Here is a 10,725-nt window from a genome sequence, read left to right as displayed (position 1 = left end):
TCTCAACATTCCGCGGCCACACCTGGAAGCATGAGCTGTTATTTAAAGGGACAGTACGAGGCCGCACAGCCAATCCAATGCAATGTAGATGAAATGGGAAATTTCTTCCATCTGACACCTGATATATAATATTCTGGGGTCATTTTTTGCATAATATATACATGTACATACATATAGCCATAGACACACACACATCTGTACACAAATACGGCATATACTGTAAATATACAGGTACACATACAGACATATACTGTGTATATATTTAAATATATGCAGTAAGCGTGAATACATATATCTAAATATATAGACAAATCCATGCACATAAATATACCGGGTTATTACATATAATCTTTCTGATCAGAACCCTCATAACTCACGTTTTTTGACACTCCGATATATAAATTTTATATCAATGGCATCAAACTCAAAAATGTTCATTTAGCAGAACTGTCTGACAGTAAGACATCCTTGTTGCCCATAGCAACCAATTACAACGCAGCTTTCATTTCTCAGTCTGCTGGGGTACGATGAAAGCTGCGCTGTGATTGGTTGCTATGGGCAACAAGGACGTCTTACTGTTAGACAGTTTTGCTAAAGGAGGCCCTAAAAGTTTTATTCTGCCATTGTTGTTGCTATGGGGATATGAGACAAAATGGCTACTAGCACAGACAGAAGAACCTTTTGCGTCCTTGACATCTACCAGTCTGTTATTAGTGTGCAACATCGTTTTTGAACAAAGTTTGGTGAAGATCCACCCAGCGGGCGCACAGTTCGTAAGTAGTACTCCAATTTAAAGGAAAAAAGGTTCCACCTGTCAGTGAAAATCATCCGGTAGCATGGAAACAGTGGAGCGTGTCCGTGCAAGTTTCACACAAAAATCCTCAGAAATCCCGTCACAGTAAGCAGAGAATTGGACGTCCCTACCGATTGCAATTGTTACCGGCCCTGAAACCGGATGATAAAGAGCGGCGACATTCTTCCTGCGAGAGTCTGCAAACTGTAATGGAGAGCGATGGTTTCATGGAGTCCTTAGTGTTTTTAGTGATGAATCTGCCTTCCACCTTTCGGGAACAGTTATGTAACGTAATGTCAGAATTTGGGGAGGGGAAACCCGAATGTCTACGTGAAGCTAATAATGTGCGACTCCAAGGTGAATGTATTTTGTGTTATAACCTGTATGAAAGTGTCCGGCCTCTTCTTATTCCATGGGGAAACAATCCTGGGGATTTCGTATCTGGACACTACAGATATGGCTTCTGCCGCAGATGGATCAGAAAATCCCAGGTTTCATCTTCCAAAATGATGCCCCCCCAAGTCAGAAGTGAGTTCAGTAGGCGACAACCAGACAGATGGATTGGCCATGATCTTCTTCCTTGGCCTCCCTGTTCCCCGGACTTTATGTCTTGTGATATATTTTTTATGGGGGAGTATTAGAGTTTACAGGCCCCCCTTACCACCCACCATGTATGATCTCCATTGCCTCAGTCAGTTGTGATCCGCTAAAACATGTATGGCAGGAACTTGACTACAGGCTCCATGTGTGTTCAGTGGTCTGGGGTCTCCCTATAGGATGCTGCATCCTATAGGGAGGATTAATTGCTAATTGGTGGAGGTTCCATCGTTCAGAGCCCACAATGAGAGGATTGCAGCCCCAACATGTTCCAAAGTATGAGCAGTGAAGAAAATAGCACATATGCACCTCCACTCCATCCACTTTAATGAGACCACTGGAGATAGCCACGTTCAAGCACTGCCACTATTAGTGCACCTACACGTCCCAAGTACCCAAGAAGGAGGCAAGCAAGTTTCACCTGATCCATCATTTGTCGTTCCCGTCTGGCGAGTCGGTAAATGATGGCATCTCTAGAGAACAAGCCGCTGTCTCTTACACATCTTTCGATCGGGCGCTGCGTTTGGTACAATGTATCAAGAAAGAGAAGTGACAGCAAGTATGGTGCAAAATATTAAAAGTTCATTTTATTTCTCCACATTACAATCAGCGAAGTTTCAACTGTATTAGTCTTTGTCAAGCTTCTTTGTTAAGGCGGTGCATTTGGTATAGTCAGACGGCAAGTGGGCTCGGTTGGCGAAAGCGTACATTGAGTCGGCTTTTCGCTTGTTACCGATGCACCCTGATTGTTTTCACCTATTAGGTTGCAGGCTCAACGGGCAATTTTTCATGGATATGTGTCTACCGATGGGATGCTCCATACCATGCTACTACTTCGAGTTATTCAGCTCATTTTTGGAATGGATGCTCAAGCACAAGATGGGCATAAGGTCAGTTATTCACTATTTGGATGATTTTTTGTTTGTGGGCCCAAAAGGACATCGAGGGATTGCAAAATTTTGTTGGCGTCTTTCTGTAAGCTGATGAGTCAGGCCGGCATACCGCTATCAGAGGAAAGAACGATGGGACCGATGTCACATTTAATATTTTGGGACATTGAAATAGACACAGTCGAGATGGTTTTCTGGCTGCTAGGAGGGAAGGTGGCTCGGTTGAGGCAGACGATGAAAGTGGTGGGTAGTTGCAAGAAAGTGACTTTATACCAAATGCAATTGCTGTTGAGTCTATTGAATTTTGCTTGTAAAGTGATTTCAATGGGCCACACCTTTTCAAGACAACTTTCTTGGCGACGGTAGAGATAAAAGAGTTCCCTCATTTTGTACGTGTGACGTGGGACATGCGGGCCTACCTTCAGGTGTGGGAGGTTTTTCTGCACGCTTTCAACGGGCAGGTGATGTGCCTGAAGGAAGAATTGGCTTGCAGAGAGCTCAGGCTTTTTTCAGACATGGCGGGAGCCATCGGTTTTGGGGTCATTTTCGGGAACAGTTGGTGCAGAGCCCCCTGACCAATGGTTTGGAACGAAAGACAGTGGACTAAAAATATAACGCTGTTGGAATTTTTCCCACTGGCAGTGGCTCTGGAAGTCTGGGGTACGGACATGGTGGATCGGAGGATTTATTTCTGGTCAGATAATGCTGCGGTGGTGCAGGTGATCAACAAACAATCCTCGTACTCCTCCCCGATTTTGGCTTTATTTCGTCACTTGGTTTTGAGATGTCTACAAATGAACATATGCTTTCGGGCAAAACGTGTCCCGGGTTGTGATATGGGGCGGCTGATGCATACTCTCATTCACAGATGAAGACATTCAGGGAACTTCACCCGACAGCAGAGGCCGAGGGGGTACGTTGCCCTCTTTTATTATGGGAGCAGAGCAGAACTGCTGAAGTTGGTGCTTGCGTAACTTGCGGCTACAATGGCGGATTGCTTGCGGGATGACTGCTGAAGGGGTGAAAAATTTAGTGAAGTGGAAATCGGAGGCATACAAGTCATGCGTGCAGCCGGACTTGATGATTAGATAACTGGTATTGGCGTTTTAGGGATATGCACATTTTTCATAATTAGGATCGGTTTTGTTCCTGTTGGTATTGTGTGTTGCAGCTGGTGAGCCGTGGCACATATGGATTGTCGGGCACTCTTACATGCAATGGGTGTGTCAGTATGACCGGTTGGGAAGAACCTGGGCCTGGACGGAGTTACAGTGCATTGGCACGGTATAAGAGGTTTACAATGTCCAGGCTGCTGCACAAAGTCATGCGGATTGGCAGATGGACCCCACAGAGAGTGATACTGCTGATTCATGCAGGTGGAACGACTTTGGCGGTGTGAAGATGGGAGAGCTGCTAGTTTTAATGAAGCAGGACATGGTGCAATTTTGGGATTGTTTTGAAGACTCGGTGCTGGTTTGGTCTGACATTGTGGAACGAAAAAGCTGGAGAGGAGCACAGGATCCAGAAGCCATCGATCGGGTCAGGAACCTGATTAACTCTAAGATGTCAAGCTTCGTGCAATCCTTGGGTGGGATAGCGATTCTGCATTGGGAGCTGGAAGGCATACTCTCATTCACAGATGAAGACATTCAGGGATCTTCACCCGACAGCAGAGGCCGAGGGGGTACGTTGCCCTCTTTTATTATGGGAGCAGAGCAGAACTGCTGAGGTTGGTGCTTGCGTAACTTGCGGCTACAATGGCGGATTGCTTGCGGGATGACTGCTGAAGGGGTGAAAAATTTAGTGAAGTGGAAATCGGAGGCATACAAGTCATGCGTGCAGCCGGACTTGATGATTAGATAACTGGTATTGGCGTTTTAGGGATATGCACATTTTTCATAATTAGGATCGGTTTTGTTCCTGTTGGTATTGTGTGTTGCAGCTGGTGAGCCGTGGCACATATGGATTGTCGGGCACTCTTACATGCAATGGGTGTGTCCGTATGACCGGTTGGGAAGAACCTGGGCCTGGACGGAGTTACAGTGCATTGGCACGGTATAAGAGGTTTACAATGTCCAGGCTGCTGCACAAAGTCATGCGGATTGGCAGATGGACCCCACAGAGAGTGATACTGCTGATTCACGCAGGTGGAACGACTTTGGCGGTGTGAAGATGGGAGAGCTGCTAGTTTTAATGAAGCAGGACATGGTGCAATTTTGGGATTGTTTTGAAGACTCGGTGCTGGTTTGGTCTGACATTGTGGAACGAAAAAGCTGGAGAGGAGCACGGGATCCAGAAGCCATCGATCGGGTCAGAAACCTGATTAACTCTAGGATGTCAAGCTTCGTGCAATCCTTGGGTGGGATAGCGATTCTGCATTGGGAGCTGGAAGGCAAGAAGTGGGATGCTTTGAGAAGGGATGGGGGTTCATCCCAATGACATTGCACTGGACACCTTTGTATCTGGTTTACAGGACGGGCTGGAGGCAGGTATGCTGTATCCTTAATGGTGGAAACTTTTCATGCTAGCTACGATATAAAATAAGGAAGGTTAGCAAGCCAGCTGAGATCAGAGCTTACAAATTCCTGTTTTTCTGGATTTCAAGAACTTGGGATTTATGAAAGCATGGGAAGGGTTAAAAAGTTTTAAAAAGTTGTAATGTTATAAAAGTTATGTTAATAAAGCTGTGGCCTACCCCACGTTTAAAAGTCAGAAGTGGTTGAGTTTTGATTCAGGTAGAAAAGGGAGTGTGATGGGTTTGGAGAAGTACCTCCAGTCTCCCAGTCTGGGAAGAGGCTAATACTCACCGTTTTTAGTCAAGGGTCTTTGCGGTGCAGCAGCAGAAGATGGATCTAAAGAGCCTGAATATAGAGAAAAGAAGTGTGAGACTTCAACGAGAACAAACAAGTTTTGTGGCGACAAAAGAAATTAGTGAAAAGGGCTTATCCTGAAGAAAGTAGCAAAAGTGCGGCATTTCATCAGAGATGACAGTAGAGGCTGGGGACATAAAGGAGCTCAATGAGGCCTATTAGGAAAGCCCTGGACACAGAATTTTGGCATCCAAGAGTGGCAATTTTGGTACTTCTGCCAAAATTGCAAATTCTTAGACATTTACATTGCGCCATGCCACTTTTTAAAAATTGGGCAGGGCTCGGATCTTGGGATATCGCTGTATGTATTTTGTCACATTTGCTATAATCTGCAGAAACTGGTATAGATTATAGCCAAAGCCTACTCCAGCTCACGGCTCGCATAGGTTCTCATCTGACGCCTGGAAGCTTGCGCCTCTTAACACATTTGTCGCTCATAGCTGAGCACAGTGTTTGATTAGATAGGTGCATGAAGCATCAATCTAAGTAAATAGACCTCGATGGTTGTGATGCATGTAGGAGGGATATGAGAGAAATACAACCACTGTCTTCCTTGCATTGCTCCGTGCATAGTTCTATGGTAATATTCATCTAATACCTATCATGTGAACTTTATAACATGTGCTTTGTATATAGGGAAATGCAGGAGAGAAACAAAAAGTGTCCTTCCTGCTTCAATGAATCTCAATGAAACAAACAGAAATTAAGCATCATTGAATTTAGAATTTACCGAGATGTAAGACGGCTGCGGGTCTTGGGGCTCTCGCTGCTCCTGCTGTGGGAGAGAAATATCAATGGAACACTGTAAATATCCAGGTATATAATAGTTTCAGGCAATGTACCGCATGGCGTCTGTAAGATAAAGGGGTTGTCTGGTTACCGGATAACATGCCGTCTTTAGTACCCACTGTGCTTAAATAAGAGAAGGAAGTGTACTCACCCTTCCTCTGCCACTGCAATCCAGCACAGCAGCCCCGTTGTGGACCCGGCGTTTGTTGTAGCAGATTATGTCACTGGAAGTCAGAGGCCAACCGCTGTAGCCAATCAGAAGCTGCAGTGTCACCACTGCTGGTTCTCCTGGCATCTGCACTCAGATCCTGGGCACCATGATAGTAATAGTGCAGAATGGTGGCACTGCATCCCCCGATTGGCTGCAGCGGTCAATGGACTTCCAGTAACTTCATGTGTCACAACAAATTCCGGGACCAGAGCGCTGGATCGTGATGCCAAAGGATGGGTAAGTACACTTCATTTTCTTATTTTAGCACAATGGGTGCTAAAGAGGGCATGTTGGCTGGTAACCGGAAAGCCCCTTTAACTGCTTGCCTTCCTGATTGGCCAACTGCAATCACTTAGTTATGGCCAATTCAGGATGCCATTAGCAGATGTATTTTCTATAGAGCATCTACAGTACTAGATACTCTGACTTACAAAGTCTGTTCTGGTGACAAAGCATATATCAAAATGATACAGAAGCTACAGAGATGATGCCACTAAATGACTTACATGTTTCTCTGCAGGCATTTTGGAACCCACCACTTTCTGGTTCTGAAAACAAGACATAATCAGATACAATGGATGAGAGGAGAACAGATCACATTACCAGTCTATAAGATACTACATATGGATATTGTTCTATGTAATGTTCTTTGACTGCTACCGTAAATGAGGTGACACTCAAATTCCAAACATGGTGACCCAATGAGCTCCAAAAGTGTAAATCCAGCTCTTCACCTTTACTAGGGTCCCTAATGAGGTCATCATTACTACTGGGGCTACTAATGGGGTAACTATTACTACTGGAGCCACTATAGGGGACACTAATACTACTGGGGCCACTGTAGTGGTTACTATTGGGGCTATTATGGAGGTCATATTACTACTGGGGCCACTAACAGGGTCACAAATACTACTGGGGCCACTAACAGGGAAACTATTACTACTGGGTCCTCTAACAGAGACACTATTTTTACTGGGGCCATTAGCCTGGTCACTGTTACTACTGAGACCACTATGACTATTGGGGCCACTAAAAGGGACACATTCTATTGGGGCCACTACTAGGGACACTGTTATTTTTGGGCCTTTGATGGGGGGTGGCAAGTGCTTGTTGTGGCCATTAAGAATAACAGAATTTAAAACATACATTGCAGTAAACTAAGCTCCAAATCACACCCCTCTTTGCCTTGACCAGTATGTTTTGGTGGCAAAGGTGGCAACCCTAGTTAGACACCAGTGTTCTTCTAGTAACATTGAGTGAACCAAACCAGTAGAACACTGTTTCTGGTAGGACTTTGCAAAAAAGCTCAGTTTGGGTTTGTGGCAAGCCAAACTTTTAGCAAAGGTCAACCTGAAAAAGGACTTTACTGGTTCAGTTTGCTCAACCATATCCGGCAGTATAACTCCAGCTGTGCACCTTCTATAAACTTACTTGACTGATTCCCTACTTGGCCAGGCCTCCTTCATGAGATGTTCTATAGGCCTATAATGGAGAATGCAGGTAAAGTTACAATCATAATTGGTCAAGAGGAAACTTACAAATAAAATTTAATCTATAGAATCTGTTCCTACTAAAGTCAAGCACCATAAAAGGAAAATCCTAAAGTAAAACAGTCAGGTCATCATTAATCTACAATGTTATAAAATTCAAATTTTCACCATATAATAGAAAATAATAAGCTTTCCACCAACCTTCTGATGGTTTCTCCTCCGATGTCCAAGTATTCTATGTCCATTTCTGCTTCCTCTTCCTCCTCTTCCTTTTTCTGCTCATATTTCTCCCTTTTGAATAAACATGATAAAACATAGGTAAATAATAGAGATGAGCGAGCTTGATGCTCGTTCAAATATTAGGGTGTTCGAGATGCTCGTTACTCGAGACGAGCACCACGCGGTACTCGTCTCGATTAAACGAGCACTGACTATTGAATTCAATGGAGCCGGCAATACAGCCGGCTCCATTGAAAGCAATGGGCTGACGGCGATCTCAGGATGAATTTTCGGGAAGGGCTTAAAAATATAAGCCCTTACCTGAAAATCATTCTAAAATGTGTAAAAATAAAAAAATAAAAAAATGTCAGCATAAAGATTGTTCTCCTCTGCCATAGCTGTAACAGCTGTGGCAGAGAAGAACAATGTTAGCCCATTGAATTCAATGGAGTCGGCAATACAGCCGGCTCCATTGAAAGCAATGGGCTGCCGGCAAGCGCGGGATGAATTTTCGGGAAGGGCTTTAAAATATAAGCCCTTACCTGAAAATCATCCTAAAGGCCTTAGTCACACGTGCGTTTTTTCCCTCGATTTGCGGATGCGCATCCGTCATGCGATCAGGGCTGAAAAATCGCCCGAAAATACTGCTCCTAGCCGCGTTTCAATAGAAACGGGCCGGAGCTGTCCAGTGCATTGAATTCAATGGAGAAAATCTGGGAAATTCACGAAAGTGATGGGAATGGGTATGAGTGAGAGCTGCCCCTGATTGGTCCCTGTGCTGAGCCAATCAGATGCAGCTCTCACTCACACCCATTCATGAATTCATGAATGGGTGTGAGTGAGAGCTGCCTATGATTGGTGAGGCTGTGACCAATCAGAGGCAGCTCATTCAGCAGGCGGGGATTTTAAATCCCCGGCTGCGGAATACTACAGAGAGCAGTTCAGGAGAACTGCCGGCCAGACCCGGCAGAACTCCGGCTGCAGCGGAAAGGGGAGTATACATTTTTTTTTTTTTTTTTACACATTTTAAGATGATTTTCAGGTAAGGGCTTATATTTTTAAGCCCTTCCTGATAATTCATCCCGCGCTCGCCGGCAGCGCATTGCTTTCAATGGAGCTGGCTGTATTGCCGGCTCCATTGAATTCAATGGGCAAACATCGTTCTTCTCTGCCACAGCTGTTACAGCTATGGCAGAGGAAAATGATCTTTTTGCTGACAGTGCGTGGGGGGGGGCACTCTTGCCGCTATTGTGGCTTAATAGTGGGACCTGGGAACTTGAGATGCAGCCCAACATGTAGCCCCTCGCCTGCCCTATCCGTTTCTGTGTCGTTCCCATCACTTTCGTGAATTTCCCAGATTTTCACAAATGAAAACCTTAGCGAGCATCGGCGATATACAAAAATGCTCGGGTCGCCCATTGACTTTAATGGGGTTCGTTACTAGAAACGAACCCTCGAGCATCGCGGGAAGTTTGACTCAAGTAACGAGCACTCGAGCATTTTGGTGCTCGCTCATCTCTAGTAAATAACTCTGAAACTCAATAAGAAACCGAGAACAAAACAACCTAAACTATATAGTGAATCCACGCTTGGCCGGGTCTCCTTCACAGGATTCTCTATAAGTCTATAACGGAGAATGCAGGTCCAGTTATCATCATAATTGGTCAAGCGTAAACATACAAAAAATTTCATCTATAAAAAATGTTTCTACCAAACTCAAGTACCATAAAATGTAGATCCAATAGTGAAACAGTCTGGTCATCCCTAATCTACAGTATTCTGCACCTTCTATAAACTTACTCGACTGATTCCCTACTTGGCCAGGCCTCCTTCATGGGATGTTGTATAGGCCTTTAATGGAGAATGCAGGTAAAGTTACAACCATAATTGGTCTAGAGGAAACTTACAAATAAAATTTAATCTATAGAATCTGTTCCTACTAAAGTCAAGCACCAGAAAAGGAAAATCCTAAAGTAAAACAGTCTGGTCATTATTAATCTACAATGTTATAAAATTCAAATCTTCACCATATAATAGGAAATAATAAGCTTTCCACCAACCTTCTGATGGTTTCTCCTCCAATATCCAAGTATTGTATGTCCATTTTTCCTCCCTCTTCCTCCTCCTCCTTTTTCTCCTCATATTTGTCCCTTTTGAATAAACATGATAAAACATAGGTAAATAACTCTGAAAGTCAATAAGAAACCAAGTACAGAACAACCTAAACTACAACTATATAGTGAATCCATGCATGGCCGGGTCTCCTTCACAGGATGCTCTATAAGTCTTTAATGGAGAATGCAGGTCCAGTTATCATCATAATTGGTCAAGCGTAAAAACATACAAAAAATTTCATCTATAAAAACTGTTCCTACCAAACTGAAGTACCATAAAATGTAGATCCATTACTGAAACAGTCTGGTCATCCCTAATCTATAGTATTCTGCACCTTCTATAAACTTACTCGACTGACTCCATACTTGGCCAGGCCTTCTTCACGGGATGTTCTATGGGCCTATAATGGAGAATGCAGGTAAAGTTGCAATCATAATTGGTGAAGTGGAAACTTACAAATAAAATCTAATCTATAGAATCTGTTCCTGCTGAACTCAGGCACCATAAAATCAAAATCCAAAAGTGAAACAGTCAGGTCATCATTAATCTCCAATGTTATAAAATTCACATTTTCACCATATAATAGGAAATAATAAGCTTTCCACCAACCTTCTGATGGTTTCTTCTCCAATATCCAGGTATTCTACGTCCATTTCTCCTTCCTCCTCCTCCTCCTCCTCCTCCTTTTTCTCCTCATATTTCTCTCTTTTGAATAAACAGGATAAAACACATAAGGTACATAATTATGAAA

The 10,725-nt window shown here is 43.8% G+C and overlaps 2 long non-coding RNA genes across 2 annotated transcripts; both read right to left on the bottom strand.

The window, feature by feature from the left end:
* Positions 1 to 5,087: 5,087 nt before the first annotated feature.
* Positions 5,088 to 7,888, bottom strand: LOC136633385 (uncharacterized). Its single transcript, XR_010793265.1, has 5 exons — positions 7,842 to 7,888; positions 7,582 to 7,632; positions 6,657 to 6,698; positions 5,881 to 5,925; positions 5,088 to 5,141 (listed from the first exon to the last, which is right to left on the bottom strand). It is a non-coding gene; the product is annotated as an uncharacterized lncRNA (long non-coding RNA).
* Positions 7,889 to 9,962: 2,074 nt separating this feature from the next.
* LOC136633388 (uncharacterized) lies at positions 9,963 to 10,643 on the bottom strand. Its single transcript, XR_010793268.1, has 3 exons — positions 10,584 to 10,643; positions 10,324 to 10,374; positions 9,963 to 10,009 (listed from the first exon to the last, which is right to left on the bottom strand). It is a non-coding gene; the product is annotated as an uncharacterized lncRNA (long non-coding RNA).
* Positions 10,644 to 10,725: the final 82 nt, after the last annotated feature.

The sequence above is a fragment of the Eleutherodactylus coqui genome, chromosome 6 (genome assembly GCF_035609145.1).
Source record: "Eleutherodactylus coqui strain aEleCoq1 chromosome 6, aEleCoq1.hap1, whole genome shotgun sequence".
NCBI classification, from domain to species: Eukaryota; Metazoa; Chordata; class Amphibia; order Anura; family Eleutherodactylidae; genus Eleutherodactylus; species Eleutherodactylus coqui.
This window is presented reverse-complemented; position numbering and strand designations above follow the sequence as displayed.